Source organism: Lepeophtheirus salmonis, chromosome 7, assembly GCF_016086655.4.
Source record: "Lepeophtheirus salmonis chromosome 7, UVic_Lsal_1.4, whole genome shotgun sequence".
NCBI lineage: Eukaryota > Metazoa > Arthropoda > Copepoda > Siphonostomatoida > Caligidae > Lepeophtheirus > Lepeophtheirus salmonis.
In genome coordinates this window covers 10,058,612-10,069,148 of record NC_052137.2, presented here as the reverse complement: position 1 = coordinate 10,069,148, position 10,537 = coordinate 10,058,612, and the positions used below count along the sequence as shown (strand labels likewise).

At 31.1% G+C, this 10,537-nt stretch overlaps 1 long non-coding RNA gene across 1 annotated transcript; it reads left to right on the top strand.

Moving 5' to 3' along the window:
* The first annotated feature begins 2,754 nt into the window (after positions 1-2,754).
* On the top strand, positions 2,755-4,367 carry LOC121121502 (uncharacterized). The gene is made up of 2 exons (XR_005865486.2): positions 2,755-3,908; positions 4,005-4,367. It is a non-coding gene; the product is annotated as an uncharacterized lncRNA (long non-coding RNA).
* Positions 4,368-10,537: the final 6,170 nt, after the last annotated feature.

Here is a 10,537-nt window from a genome sequence, read left to right as displayed (position 1 = left end):
TTACTATTAATAAGTAAAGATATCATAAAAGTAATCCACATTCTAAAAATAATCCATAGCATTGTGTAAATAGATAAATAAGATACGAACTAAAAATAGCGAACAATATATTTTCTAGAAAGTATACTTAAATACCTACATCCTTCTATTATGAATTTTCCAAAAAAGAAAAAGATTTCCATTAGACTCAATAACTATCCATTTCTGTACTATAAACGGTTATGTCTTTATTTGCCACTTTCATCAAATCATCTAACGTTTTATGAGACAAATTTGTGAAAGAGCTCTTTGATAATTAATTTAACCTGTACTCTCTGAGGCCTGAGAAAGTGATTGAAGCTACTAACAAAATAAATAAAAATATAGATTAAATAGCATGTTACTATGTACATCATCATTTAGATTATAGACGGATAATTTCAAAAGATTTTTCCCTGCCTATTAAATATTGACATTTCTAATATTAGATAAGTAAGGGCCCTTCAAATACTAACATTAACACAAATAAAGGAAGATTATAATGCTATTTTAAAGAATTAATAAAATTAAAAAAAAATGAAATAATATCGCAAAAGATTTTGAGTAGTGTTGTGTCAGTCCTTATTTATTCGGTCCAGTCCAGTCTTAGGACCGGCCCTTAAGACTTAGGACTAAAATTGATTTAAAAAATATAAATAAAGTTGAGTAACGTCATCAAGGACCGTACTTAGTAAGTTTTAGGACTAATATGCAGTGCTAAACTGGACGGGACTACAGTTTTTAAGTCCTAGATAAAGTAGTGTTATACCTGTCCTTATTTAGGAGTGAAGACTGTAGTCCCGTCCAGTTCATTCTCGGTCCTGTTCAGTTCAGTCCTAAAAAATTATAAAGTTTGGTCCTTCATGACGTCGCTCAACATGATTTCTTCTTTATATAATCAGTTTTGGAACTGACAGTACTCAGGACCGCTCCTAAGACTGGATTGGACCGAATAAATAAGGACCAATACAACACTATATTTTTACAAACTCTATACTAGTTATACAAATCAATATAAAAGCGCATTATGTTTTTCTCATTGAATTGAACTAATTAATGCTTTGAAATGACATTAATTTAGAAGTATTAAATATTGATTTAATTAAGTCTTATGAAAATATTTACTTCGAAATACCTGTAGTGTTTCACTTCAAGATAATTATTCCATTAAGTAGAATAATTTCAACAGAGAGCTCAAGACATTAAGTGGGATACATTTTAGTTCCTTTTGGGCACTTACTTCTTAGACATTAAAGTGTGTATTTACACTTGTACTCGTAATGGAGATGGAATGTCAACAATCAAACCTTATTTGATTCATCAACGTGACAATGAAACAACCTATAAACAATGAGGTCAAAATTTCAGCAGCAACTTATAATCAGTTTAAAATTTGGAATAGATGGGGATGTTGACTATTAAAAGAGAGAGAAGTTTTTCGAATAAATTTCAAGATTGAAATAATATAAGTTACCTATATACTCAATAATTTTTTAAAGTATTCTACTTTTTTGAAACTTGCTCACATATTAAAATGTTTCAATTATTATTTGACAAGATTTATTAAAGCTGACATGAACCATCCATGGGATATTCTATCCCGAAGAATCATACTAAAGAATTAAAGAACCGGAGAAAATTAAGTAGTAATTTCTGCAGAAAAATCAAATTACTTCGTCGCTGTCAAATAAATTTAGGAAATATTGCAATCACTTAAATCAGGAGAAAAGATATTATCAATTAACGTTAATTATTGCCTTCAACTCTAAATTTATTGTAATTGCTTGACATACCTAGGAATAGAGATCGTAGGAAGAGGGACAAAGCAAATAAACATTTAAAATAAAACCGAAACTACTACACATTTAATCATTTGAAGTGAGATTTATTTTCGTAAAAAAACAAAAAATTATGCAGTTCTACGTATTAAGTATTCAATCAATGCTACATGAATGGCTAAAAATGAAATACATTTTTGTTTCGTATTAAAAGTAATAAATGCAAATGGCTTTATCAAACAAATTTTGACAAAAAAAAAAAAAAAAAAAAGAAGAGTTGGAATTTATGACGTCGATTAAAATACTACTACGGAACGTATGGCGAGTACAAAATCAAGTTATTCGTATTTGTAGTGCTCGCCCTCTTCCTCAGTCATGGTCTTGTAGCGTGGAGCCAATGATTTTCTTTCTCTATCAAAGACAGAAATTAGTTTGAAAGGAGTATTATTCTCCAAATCTTGTTCATCGGGAGATAGGAAGATGAGACGGAAACAGTGAGCAACAACGACACATCCTCCAGTTGCCATAATTATAAAAAGGGGCATAAGAGAGTTATGACGCTTCAAACTAGCCCACGTTAATCCTGGAGGAGGCCTGTTCTGGACCATCCGTTGATCATGGTACTTCCTGTTGAATCCAGCCAAAGTAGTTCGACGTAAAAATGCTCCCAACATGGCGAATATCAATACAATAACTTCCCACAACGACCTTTCTCACTAAAGATTTGAGTAGTGACAGAGAAACTGGAATAGTTGTATACATTCACATTGTACATACATAGACAGTACATACATACAAAGAGAAGGACCTAATAAGCAGACGCATCCATTCACTGCTCACTCTCTCACTAGCTTCCTCTTCATGTCTTCACACTCTCTTTTCTCCCTTGCTACACACGCCATGCTTTATAAATTTTAAATAATCAAGTATATCTGAGAACTCCCAGTCCCTGGTATGTATATTATTAATATTGTATCTGTGAAGTATTTTTTGCAAGAAAATGGTCTGTTGTTTTTTTAATAATAGATAAACGTACAGGTTCACTTTAAAATTACTGTGGTAAAAAGTTTGCTGACAAAAACGTTGAGCTATGAATGTTTGTGTACAATATCATTGTGAAACAAAAACGTTGTGGGTAGTATCATTTTGAGCAATATGATTGTGAGTAATTTCATTGCAAGGCAATATTATCGTGTGCAATTTTGTTGCAATTTATATTATATTCGGACGATAAACTATTGAATGATGAAGAAACATGCCAGGATAAAGCCCTTCTAATCCATAATACACCCTGGACTATAGGTTGTGAAGTTGAACTTTTGGGTTCCGAGGCAAGTAGAATTTATCCACCTCCGCTTCCCTGAGCATCAAGGTACCCTTCTAATATCCCAAAATACACTCCGGTCCACAGGCTATAAAAGTCAAGTACTGGGCCCCAAGGCAGTTTAAACTCCAAAACCGCCGCGTTTATAAGCACCAAGGAACCCTTCTAGCTTGCCATAATATGCCCTGTCCCACAGGTTGCGTAGGTAAATTTCTGGCCCCCGAGCTAAGTTGAATTTATCTGCAGTCGTTTCCCTGAGCATCAAGTTATCCCAAAATATATCCCAGCCCACAGGTTATACAGGTGAAATAATGGACCCCGATGCAGTTTAAACTCCATCACTGCCGCGTTTCTAAGTACCAAGTAACCCTGCTAACATGCTATTATGCACTCCGGCCTAAGTCTTATATTGTAATACTTTGGATTTAAAAAATTAATCGAAGTATTATTTTTTAATATAAATATAAACTGGGCCTGGCCATAATGATTATAGATACATATACGGCGTTGTTCATTTCAGGAACATTTTTATATAGTAAATATTGCGAAATAAATTACGTCGTCAACCCCGAGGCGGTGTTCAAAATCAAATTAGAGAAGTCTGGAAGGAGCAACTGAGTCTTTTATCGGATTTTGTCTCAACTCTGTAAGCTTATTGGGAGGGATGAATTTACAAAACAGATTGCATGGGATGGCATTCAAATACTTCGATCTATGGGTCCCCTTGGAGTGGGATCTTTAAAAAGGATGTCATTCTCCGATCATTTTTGTTGTCCAATTTTATCACAGTAAGTCTTTAATCCATTTTTGAATTGATTCCAAACTATATTAGGATTTTTTTTTTTTTTTTTTTTTTTTTTTTTTTTTTTTTTTTTTTTTTTTAGTAGAAGGATTCACGGGAGTTGGGATGGATATTTTTGGGTGCTCTTTCATCACTCTGCTGGCTTCATTGAATGTAGAAATTCTTAAAGAACAAAATAAACTAAAGATTATCTCTATTATTAATATTAAATGTATAGACTTTTGGATTATTTTCATTTAGAATATGGATCGGAAACCTGTGAAAGACCTAAATGGAATTATCTTTGAAGATTTTTTAATAATAATTTATTAACTTTTGAAAAATCTTGATTATTCGTGGATGATAGTAAAATTATTGTGCGAAATGATGATTTTCTTTAATTGACTTATGTTGATTTGTTTAATAGAAGTTACGAATTATAGAATAAAATAAATAGACACACTTATCCTGAATTAGATATAAACAAATGATTTAACCCTAAAATATTCTTTTTATTGACTAATTGACTATTTAGCGTATCTGCTGATGCAACATCAATATCATAATTCATAGGCCATAGCATATTAGTATTAGTTACAACTTGTATTTGTAATTATTTTACCAATCTTCATTCTGTACGACCCATCTTGACATTTTTAGTATGTAGAGGGATCTCACTAATAATGATCCACATTTTATTGGATTAGTCCTCCATCCTTCCATTTACTTTCTTCAATGTAGCCCCCTCCCCTATGTAGGCGAAGACTCGGGATATTTACCTTCTACTTTTGTGATATTATATATTAAAATAAGTTAAAACAATTTCATTTTTAAATTATAAATTTATAATGCACTAAAACTTTTATTTTAGTTAGTATATCCTTGTTTTCAATATAAATTTGTCGTAGCCCTGACTTTTGAACTTGCCTCCACAAAGACTGACCCATATGAAAAAAACATACAATAAATTTAGTCAAAGGGAAAACATCCTTAGTTTTATATATAGGGTTTAGTTCAAAATCAGCAAATACACTGATGGGATTGAATGTAACTCCATATGTATTTATCATTAATCCATCCCAAAATCTACTGTATGTAATACGACTTTTGTTTATAAGAAGTGCGTATATACATGAAATTACTGTGCCGTAAATAATTGATGAAATATAATAGAACTTACTTTAAAAGTTATTCGTATAATTCATTGATTATTAAAATTTTGAAAACCTAAATAAATCATTTTTTATCTTTGCTATTCCCCATGATTTTAGATGAAAGTTCTGTTTTACAAGAGCATTATGCATCCCTTTATTTGGATATCAAATTATTATAAAATTGAGAATTGGTTTTATCGGCAAAAGAGTGTAAGAACATATATCCCTGAATTGAAGATTGCAATATTGAAGGATACAACATAATAGTTCGGTGAATATTAGCGTTCAAATGAGCTACAACTGACTAAAATCGGTTCATTCATTGTCGAGATGGAGGCCAAAAGACAAATTATAGAGGAGTTGATTCGTGTCCAATACAACAACAACACCATGGACTACCAAACTATGTTCCCAGACTTTACGATAATGCTGGAAATCGTGGCATCAGACAGAAAGTGGATGCCACCTTATTGGTTCCCGAAAAGCCAAAAATCGGACCCAAAGAGTACCAGGACATCCTCAAAGAGATGGTCTTGCCATGAAGTAAGTCTAGGTACCCAAAGAGAATCTCTAGCAGGACTCCTCCTCGGGATACAGGGGCAAGGCCATGCAGCTATGGCTCAAGGAAATTTTTTCCGATTTCTGGAAACACGATTTTTGGTCTCCCACCTCGCCGCCCGACGAGAATCCTAGGCTATAGTATCTAAGGCTATGTCAAAAGTAGAGCTTGTGTCGTCCCCTATCCCGGCGTAGACCCATCTCAAACCCCCCTCCCTGTGCAACTGCCATAAAATATGTCTCCCAAGCGTTCATCCTTACTTTATCAGCCCTTTTAATTATTTTTAAAAAAGTAAAAAAAATATAAACACTTTGATTTCTTGAATTTTTTTGTATGTACAATTAGAACGAAACGTTAAAATCTCATTTTTTAACGTTCATCGTTCAAAAAAATATATATTCCGTTCATTGAACGCACGTTCCATGGAACACCGTTCAATTTTGCGTTCCGTTCACAAGCTTGTATTTAGTATGTCCATTAAGGTGTCCCATAATATCATAAGTAATTTTTCGAAAATGTATACCCCAAGGATTAATTTTTTTTTTTTTTTTTTTTTTTTGATCACGAAAGACAACGATAACAGGTGCCGACGAGAGCTTAAAGTCAATTGGATGACTTGATTGCATGGTGAATTGACAAATTTGCATTAAAATAACGATTACACAAAAAGTTCTTATTTTAAATGTATTTTAACTCGTTTCACTATTAATAAATAGATGTATGCCTGGTGTGTAAAACTTTGGTTTGTCTAATTTGAAGTATGGCCAAGTAATTCAATAAAAAGTTTTTCAACTTTCACGGGTTCATCCTACTCTATATAAAATGATACAGGAATTACTAGTATAGTAATTCATGAGTTGTAATGTTGAGTTTATCTTTCAGAATTGATAAATAATAGGACTCTATTTCTAATATTAGGATTATTTTTACTTAATAACGCAATAAATCAATTTTATCGGACATATTTTCATTTAAGGGTTTTTTTTACATTCATAATATATATTCTTGTGTTCATGAATGTAACGTAGTAGAAATTGCTTTTGTTCCTCATCCGCTGTAATTAAACCATAGAAGTATTTCGTAAACTTTTGAAGTATATCTCAGATGTATCATTAACTGTTCATTCATGTTACCAGTATTTGAAGCAAAGAACTTTGACATTTTCTTTTAATTCTATTCTAGGATTGCTTTCTATATGTAAAGACAATTGACAAACTTTCTTCTTTCATCTTCCAGTTATTCAATGCAGGCAGTAATTTTACATCTCAAAGTAAAGCTACAAGATTTGGTACTTAGTCTTTAAAATCAATTTTTATGGCGTTCGCTCTATATTTTCTTCGATCAATCCGTATCCTTTGGACTTACTAAAAAAAAATTCATGAATATTAAAACCCAAGGAATCTTTAGTTGCTTCAAGAGTAAATGCAGTATATCTTATACTTAATTGTCACCTATTTAATGCAGTTACTACCTATGGAGTAATTAAATCTTTTTTTAATCATTTTCAGGTGTTATATCATGTGCAATTAGTTTAAACTTGTTTAGTTATAAATCAGAAAAAAAATCGAACAGATTGTATGTATATTATCTTGGAGCTCCTATATTCTTGCCTTTGAAGTTAAAATCAAACAAGGTCACAAGATTTCTTTAATTTGAAATTCAAAATGTAATTTGTAAAATTGGAATACTATTATGATGAATAAAGAAGGTATTATATATCCATTCTGAAAGGTAAATTCTACAATATTGTTTTAAATGGAGGAGGGTGGACTGGAGAAAGTTGAAACACTTTTTATTGAATTAATTATAAATACTTCAAATTAAACAACCCAAAGTTTTACACAACAGACATACATCTATTTTCTAATAGTGAAACGAGTTAAAATACATTTATAATAAGAACTTTTGGTGTAATCTTCATTTGAATGTACATCTCACCCTACGATCAAGTCATCGAATTGACTTTAAGCTCTCGTCGGTTATTGTTGTCTTAAATATTTTTTTCTTTTCATATTTGAGTAGCTGGGATCAAATAGAAAAAAATTGGTCAGTATGGATCTCAAATTTTTGAAAAAAAATAATTATGTTGGATGTCTTAGGACACCCTAATGTTCATACATCATAACTACTACTATTGCTTTAAACCAAGTCAGTGCCTTACTGAAACAAGTATGATTCATAAGTTATGATTACAGAGTTGAAAGCTTATGAAAGTTACAGTTATGAAAGCATAGGCCAAGACATGCTTGAGAGGAGCATGTCATTGCAATCAAATTTCACACGATAATATTGTCTTGTAATAATATTGCTCATGATGATTTTACTTCACAATCATATTGCTCACAATCAAAAAGCACACGATGATATTACCACGCAATCTTATTACCAAGTCTGGCAAATTGTCTTTCAACAAAATGTACATTGAGCCAAACTTTTTCAGCCAACTGTTCTAGATTCATACATATTATTGATAAGTGATTTTATATTACGTTACACATCTATAATTATATAAAGTGCAATTATGTATTTTTTCTGTATCAATTGACTGAAGCACTAGGTGACACTTTTCCTAAGCGATATTATTTGTCATATTATTGAAATTTCCATTAAATAATAGTTACTCCAATGCAGATTGCAAAAAAACTCAAAAATCACCAGCTGTTCACAAAAAATATATTTATTTTTTTTTGAAAAAAAATTCAAATATTTTTTTTTTTTCAAAAATCCTCATATTTCCTCAAAAATTGAATTTATAATAATTTTTTTTAAAAAGAAATTCAAATATCAAATTTTTTGGAGAAAAATTTCAAAAATCCATAGTTATTAACAGAAAAGTTAAATTTTGGGAGAAAAAATTTGAAAAAATTAAATTTTTAAGATAATAATTACAAATATTAAATTTTTTGGAGAAAAATAAATAGAAATTAACAAAAAATTTAATTTTTGGGGGAAAAAATTTGAAAGATTAAAATTTTTTGGGGAAAAATTGAATTTTTTAAACTTCCTAATAATAAACAAACATTTTTTAATGGGAGGGAGGGGAGGGGGGAGGCTAAAGCCCCTCCATTCCACCCCTTGCAGACACCCTTTCTATTTGTATTGTATGTTCTTGAAATTATAATTGAAAATTATTCTAATTTCCTTGCAACACCCGCTATGTATTTAATTGCATTGATATAATTTTCTAAAGGTATGAACAATGAGCTCAAAGAAATTTTATGTACAAACATATGTATGCATCCAGGGAAACATGGGAAGATAATAGTTATCTAACGTTGTTTATTTCATTGTGTAACTACTAGGGTATATATATAACAGTCACTATAGCTCTACTATCATCTTCAAACTTTATTTTCAAAACATAATATGGTTCACTCTATTTATATATACATCTATGCATATGAATATGATTTTTTTTCATACATTTAAAACATAGGTACATATATTTACATATGTACTTGCCTATCTAGCTTATAATGTATACAAGTTCTTTATCTTCCTCATAATATGCTGGCTTTCAACTCATTTACATTCAATATAATATGTATGAACATGAAAATATCATAAGCTAAACTATTAATCATATCTCCTCATAAACAAAAAGCAGGGGCCTCCACAGGATTATATAAATATATGTATATATTTTTTTTTTTGGAAGGGGGATATTTGACAAACCAAAAAATATTTTAGATAATTACCAAAAAATTGCAAAAATCCACAGTAGGGTGCATCACCCCCCCCCAAAGTAAAAATATTCCCTTGGCGATATGATAAAAATGTTCTACCTATAATAATAACACACTGTATGAAATATTTTTAAATTTAAATTTTACTGGTGCCTCATGAAGTATTTTGAAATGAGAATATTATAGTATATGGTTATATTACTATGGCAAGCAACGCTAAAATCTATTCCTTTTTTTTTCTTTCAAGAATTATGTGTTTAATATTATTATTGTTATATACTTGCACTTCCTCGAAAACATGTTGAGTAAATATATGCTTACTAATCAAGAAATATTGCTTTTATGGCTAGAGAGACCATGTGATAGAAATTGCATCCCTTCAGTGGGATTTAAAACTTATGGGTACTTTCACAAATAAGATTGTTAATAAAGAGCGGCTAAGTGTATCGTTTGGTGATGTGAATTGAGCTCATTGGAATCCATCTTACAAAACTGGCACTGGCCGACACTCATGAAAAATAAGTGAGAAAAGTATGGAAATACTGAAATTATGAAAATGTGAAAAAATCAGTTCTATCGAGGGTGTTTGACACAAATGCACCTTACACAGGCCGTGTTACTGTTGTTGGTATTTTATTCAATAGGTCTTAGTACGACTGTTACTCAGGGCAGCATGTCTTCATCATATTGTTGAGGTGATGCTGACAGAAATGTTCCAAGACCTGAAAATAAATACGTCGAAATCACCAGAAGTGTTCGTCTTCAAAAATATTTCTTAACATTTTTGACAGAAAAAAAAGGTGACACTCTTTGATCTAAGTTCATTGATGAAATTAAGACTATGGTACAAGAATGTCAAAAGTATCTACACAAAATCAGTGTGATGATCACAAGGAATTCTTTGAACTGTGTGTGTTGTATTTAAATACTCTCAGCAACAAAGATGTTTGCCTCAAGCGTCATGGTGCAGTACACAAGGCCCGCTAGATGTTTGAAATTGCTATTTTAAGTCAAAATTGTTCTTTTACAGCACAATATTGTTCTTTGTCAAATGAAACTATTTATTTCAAATATCACAGTGAGAGGTTACTTGTCTTTTTCAATTTTTTATGTTTATCTACAGTTCATATGGGAATATATGTACTACAGCGGTGGATACTTCTTGGAATAACTTGTGTTTGTACAAGAAATCCTAACAGTATATGGTAATCAATTTAGCCGTGTCTACAAGTCCCAT